Here is a 6,763-nt window from a genome sequence, read left to right on the forward strand (position 1 = left end):
AAGTTATACTTTGCAAGAAGAAAGTGTTTATGTGAATTCAAAATTTAATCCCCTAATCTCCTAACTCTGCCTATAGCCAGAAGAGCTGACCTCATAGCAGCACTCCTAAAATCTAGCCACAAGTAGCTAGCTAGAATCCTTTGACTTGCAACAATCTGAACACATTAGACCCTTTCTTATTCTAGTGTCTCAGCTATTAAAAGTCTGTACAAAGAGGTTGACCCATCAAGATCAACCTGGAGATGGAGAAAAAAATGTTAATAATGTAGATAAATCACCAGACAACTTATCATTAAGGAGAGTGCAACAGTTTTGATAATCACACTTCAGTTTTTTGTTTATAGGATAGGTCAGTAGGTCCCTGTGTAAAAGAAAGGAGTAAATAACCTAAGCCATCCTTGCCCAGAAGACCTAGAAGAGCTGTACAATTAATGAGCTAATATAATTCTCAAAATTGCTGGAGTGCTGGCACCATCTCTTGGGGAAAAGGAGCAACTGCTAAAGATTTAGGCAGATCAAAATGCATCTGTGAGGAGAGGCAGAAGAAAGAGCTGGATTTACATCCTGCCTCTGACACTGGGTGATCACAAGTTAATCACTTAAACTCTCCAGGCCTCAGTTTTCTCATCTGTAAAATCAGGAAATGGATTAGTTGGACTACGAGGTCCCTTCTAAGTTTAAATTTATGATCAATGAGTGGAGCTCCAGAAGTGAGGAATGGTAGCTGAAGAAGCAGCATGAAAAAGAAGGATCATGATTCTGTCTGGGAGTAGAGGATAGCGATGGGCAGCCATCCTGCAGGGAGCTTGGACCAATGATTGTTGACATCGAGTTTCATTTGGAAGAAATAGTACACCAGAAGGAAGGGTAGCTAGCAGGAGTATGAAACTCATTATCTCCCCTTTTCTGGGGTTCTACTCAGGGAAGCAGTATAAGTTAAAGGAACTATAGAGGACCCAAGGGAGGAGAGCTCATGGATAGAAAGAAGGGAACCCTTACTTCCCTGGAAAACCCCAAGTTCTTTCCCTTTCCTGGCAGCCCTACCCAAGGTAGCATTTTAGCCTGCAAGGTCAATATAGGGCCCTGAAGAGGGGACATGAAGATGCATTGTAAAGGAAAGAGAGTGCTTCTTAACTCTCTACAGGCTAAGATTCACATTCTTTAGTAAATAAAGCCTGATTTATGAATTCTGCCTTATAAGTCTGAGTGCTTGTAAGGGAAGCTGATGTCCACCTTTTGGGGGAGGGCCAAAGAGGGCTTGTCATTTTATAGGTGAGGAATCTGAGGCTTGGAAGGGTTGGGTGGCTTGCCCATGCTCACCCAGCAACTAAGTGTCCAGGACAAGATTCCAATTCAGTTACTCCTGATGCCAAGTGTAGGACTCCATCTATCTTAGTGCAGAATTTGAATACAGGTCTTCCTGGCTGGAAGCCCACCCCTCTATCTATTGTGAACCCCTATCCTCATCTAGTGCCTCTGAAAATGAAGGCAGAAGAAGTCTCTAACCAGCCTCCAAGGACCCTACAGAATCCTACTCCTTTCATTCCTCTTTTCACATAAGATTTGGAAGGTAATTAGTTTCCCTGGCAAGGACACAGCCAGACTTGTCATGTCAGGAGTCCTAGGATGGCCCTCCTCTCTCCCCCAAGCCCCTCCCTCACTTGCTTAGCATGAAATCTTTTTTTCCAGAAACTGAGGCTTTTTTTTCCACTGTAAGAAATGAAGTTCAATATGCAAATACTCTTAAGAGGAAAAAAGGGACTTCGCATCAAGGTGTAAGTGGCTCATATCAGATCATTTTCACCTGGAATGTCACATCTAGAAAGGAGTGTAAAGATTATCTTCTTTCCTAAGAGTAAGGACTGATGAAGGACTGGGGAAAAGATTACAGAAAACACCATTGTGAAAACGGGAAAGGACCTATTTGTGCAAAAAGATTTTTAGTGGCTCTTTTTGTGGTGGCAGAGAATTGGAAATTGAAGGGATGCCCATTAACTGGGGAATGGCTGACAGAGTTATGGTATATGAATGTAATGGAATACTATTGTGCTATAAGAAATGATGAGCAAGCAGACTTCAGAAAACCTGGAAAGATTTACGTGAACTGATACACAGTGAAGTGAGCAGAACAAGAACTATTTACACAGTAACAGCAATATTGTATGATGATCAACTGTGAATGACTTAGCTATTCTCAGCAATACATTGATCTTAGGCAACTCCAAAGGATTCGTGATGGAAAAATGCTATCCATCTCCAGAGAAAGAACCAATGGAGTCTGAATACAGATTGAAGCATACTATTTTTGACTTTCTGTATTGTGTGTGTGTGTGTGTGTGTGTGTGTGTGTGTGTGTGTGTGTGTTTCCTTTGGGTCTATATCTTCTTTTACAACATGACTAATCTGGTAATATGTTTTTCATGATTGAACATATATGACCTATTATCAAATTGTTTACTGTCACAGGGAGGAGGCAGGAAAGACAAAATTTGGAACTCAAAAGTTTTTTTAAATGAATGTTGAAAATTGTCTTTATATATAACTGGGGGGAAATAAAATATTATTTAAAAATAAAAAAGAAAGAAAGCACTATTGGTGGTAGGGAAAACTCTGAAGACAAACATGACTAGCTTCATAACTTTTATTTGAGACACTCCTTTTTTAGAGGAAGATTTCAGGAGCTTTGGACCCTGGCTCTGGGTCTTAGGCCTTGCTGGTCTCAGTTAGCTTCCCACGACCTTGGAGCAACTCAAGGGCACCTTCCCCTTGACCCTATAGCTTTCACCTATGACTAATTTCTAGATTTCCCTCAAACTGAACCACAGCCCATGGCACTGGGTCCCCTAAGTTTTCCTGCACTGTGGGCCTGCTATGTTGCATGGGCTCAGAGATCTGTTTTCCCCCAACTTCTACATTTCACCTACTTTCTGCTGCTGTCATTGTATCTCTGTATTCCATTCTAACAACTTCTTCCTGGAGTTAAACACTCCAGATCACAAGCATGCATTTTCCAACACTTTATTTATAAGAGAATAGAGATGTTAAACATCATAAAAGAAATCACAGATAGATTTATATGAATGAATGCAAAGTGAAGCTTGCCCATGAAGACAACATATACATGATGATTCTAATATCAAGAATAAAAAGAACCCAAAACAAAAGAACAGAAACTAACTTCTGTGAAATTATATTGACCAAGTTCAGCCCCAAAGAGGAGATGTGAAAAGATACCTCCAACTTCTTTGCCAAAGCTGGGGACCATCGATGTGGAATGTTACATTTAACATGATATTTTATTGAGATTTTGGTTAGTTTTGTGGAACTTTTTTTCTTTCTTCCTCTTTAAAAAAAATCTTTATTATAATGGATGGTTCTCTGGGAGGGAAGGAAAAAAGATCTAGTGGGAAATGTAGGTTGTGTAAAAGATGTCAATAAAATTCATTTTTAAAAAGAAGATCTCTGAATAAAATGATTAGATATATGCACAAAAGACTACCTCATTCCAGACTAGAAGGTCTCCCTAAACTTCTAAGCAATTCTACTGTGCTCTCATTCCTTAGCCCTGGCTTGGTCCATGATCCACCCTCAGCCTGGAATACTTAAAAAATGGCATCTTCTACCCTCACATATTCCCATATTAATTTACTTTGGATCGAGTTTACATCCCATAATCCAAGGCTCATGTCAGCCTATCAGGAAGCATCCTGATGACATGGAAAAAAAAATTAGTATTATATTCACATTTGTGCCTAATTACTGGCAAAGGGAAAGGCAAGAATCCAGCCTCAGACCAAACACTTGACACTTACTAGCTGTGTGCCTCTGGGCAAGTCACTTAACCCCAATTGCCTAAAAATAAAAATAAATAAATAAATAAACAGACAGACAGATAGATAGATAAACAGATAAATGAATGAATGAATGAATGAATAAAATAAAATAAACAAACAAATAAATGAATGAATAAATAAATGAGTAAACAAAAGGAAAGGCAAGGAAATGTGGGCAAAGGGTTCCCATCACCTCAATCAGTGAATCAACAAGCATTTATTAAGTACATACTATGCTGTGCTAAGTGCTGGGGATACAAGGAAAGAGAGAAACAGTCATTGTCCTCAAGATACATACAAGATACATAGAAAACAGAGAAAAGAGAAGGTCTTGAAGCTGAACACATTTCCCCAAAACAGCATCATCATCATAACTACCATTTATAGAGAAATTTAAGATTTGCAAAAAGCTTTATACATATTATTTTATTTGAACCTCATAACATCTCTGGGAAATAAGTATTATGATTACTATTCCCATTTTATAGAAGAGGAATCTTTAGCTGAAAGAATTTATGTCATTTGTCTGGGGTCACACAGATAGTAAGTGGTTGAGGCAGGATACAAACTCAGGTCTTCCTGACTCCAAGACCAACTTACTTACCAATGTCCCTTGACAAATGATCTTACCAAATTATTATTTACACCTCTCTCAGTGGGCTATCCTCAGACACCAAGAACCCTGTCTGAATTCCTCACCTCTGTTCCCTTACTAGTGGACCACTGGGAAGGAAGTAAGAGGGATGTTTCTGTCTTTATACCAACAGAGGAAAAGTCAGCCTAATATTTACTTTGCATTTCCCTCCTGCTCCAGGATATTTATGGGGTTCAGAGGGCCATTTTTTCCTTAAAGAGGAAAGTATAAATTGTTCATATTCTTGGCCTTCCTGGAGAGGCAGAGCTGAGAGAGGGAGAGATTGATTGGGGTCCTTTGGGTAACCACTTCTGAAGTGCTATGATATAGGGTCCATCCATTAGCATCACAGAGCAGGCCTGATACGTGAGAGAATATGAGTTGCCTCTTCAGGATGGCCTTAAAATAAAGCTCCACCAGTAAGTTATCCAGGTTCAATTAGAATCTACTGTGTGCCCTGCCCAGTGCTTGAACTAAAATGGACCTACAGAAGCATTGGTCACCTATTACTGAGAAATGTTTGTAAAGATAAATGACCTTCCCCCTCCACCCTGCTCAGGGAAGAACTGGACTTAATTACCTCTGAGGAGGACCTTTCCAGGTATGACTGTCTGTGATTATGTAACCAGGCTTTGATCATGCCCAGATTATCTAAAATGGAGGCACCCACATGGGAAGAGTCAGGACAACAAATTCTGTATTTCCCTAACATGTGAGTAAGAGATGCCTCTTCCTATTGACTGCACAGCCTTGGTTACATCTTTAAACTACCAGACTGGATCAGCCCCTCTCTCTCTTTCCAGCTGCAGCCGGGGTGAAGGTCCTATTTGCCCACAGCATGGGTACCATGCACTAAGTTGGTGTTGGGGCGATAGGTTCACCTCCCCCCAACACCTCTTTGTCCCTGTGGCCACAAGAATTGGGTTAGATGCTTTGGTCTATTAAATAGATTCCCAAAGTGAGCAATACTGCCCCCTGAGGGTGCTGAAATGATTGGGGGGGGGCAGTTGCAGCCTTGGGTGTAATTGGGAGGCATTTAATAAAAATGAGAGGATAGTAGAAGCATAAGGGAAGAAGAAAAAAGAAGAAAATTTTGATATTCATACATGTTTCATCTGTTGTGTGACAGAGTTAAAATCATAGTGATTATGTTATTTTCCAAATAAACACCCAAAATTCAAGTTATAACCAATCAGTGGTCAAATCCACCCACCAGTCTTAACAAGCAAGTCTTGGCAGGTAAGCATGTTGTGGGAAAGTCCATCATGCATCAGCAGGAATATGTACATATAATGACCTGTTTACAATACAACATTATATGGTTACATGACACAATATTGCATCATCGAAATTTCAATGCAGGAAAAAAAACTACAAATTTACAATAAATTATTAAATTTAAGATGCATCATTTTTAAAATATGTATTTTATATTTCTTGAAATGACACAAATTTCAAAAAAAAGTTAAAGTTAAATGTTAAAAATGTTAAACATTTCCAGGAGGGTGCTGAGTAACTTTTTTTAGAAGGGGACACTAGGCCAAATAAGTTCCGTTCCATGCATAGGCTGTCAAGTCTATGACCTGGGAACTTGAGCACTGGTGACCTTGGAGCCAAGATTCCAGGCCTGATGTTGCTATTACTCAGGCTGGGAAGCCCTGAGAAGCCAAAGTGCCAGTATGTAAGCCCAGTGGGGCTTTGGACTTGTAACTTGGTAGGACCGTGATATGTAGGAACTAAGTGAAAGTGTGAACCTAATCCCTCTCCTCTCCCCAGAGATTGAGGTAGGGTGGAGGGATAATGCCCTGTAGGTGTTGGGGGAGATGCTTATGTGTTTGTTCTTGCCATACCTTTGAAGCAAATATAACTTCATAAAATCTCATCTGACTCTGCAGTGGTTAAATGAAAATGAACTTCTAGGACCCCTAAAAATTAAGAGAACATAATCAGTAGGGGGTTGGGGAAATAGTAGAGAACAGAGATCCTCCCAACTCTATTAAGAGTGCCAGAGAACCCTGAGCGAAGGGTAAAACATAACACACTGGGCCAAGAGGCCAAGAGGGAGCGTAATCACTATTAGTAGTACACCATGAGTAGTCACTATTACATATTACTATTATGTATATTACATATACACTATTAGATATACATGAAGTTACCCAGCCCAATCCCAAGCAAACAGTGCTGGCTCTGATGTTAAATACGTGACCTTAGGCAAGTCACTTCATCTCTTTAGGCTTTGGTTTCGTAACTGTAAAATGAAGGGGGCTCAACCAGTTTAAGATCTCTTCTAGCA

Source organism: Phascolarctos cinereus, unplaced genomic scaffold, assembly GCF_003287225.1.
Source record: "Phascolarctos cinereus isolate Bilbo 61053 unplaced genomic scaffold, phaCin_HiC Scaffold_726;HRSCAF=1367, whole genome shotgun sequence".
Taxonomy (NCBI): Eukaryota; Metazoa; Chordata; class Mammalia; order Diprotodontia; family Phascolarctidae; genus Phascolarctos; species Phascolarctos cinereus.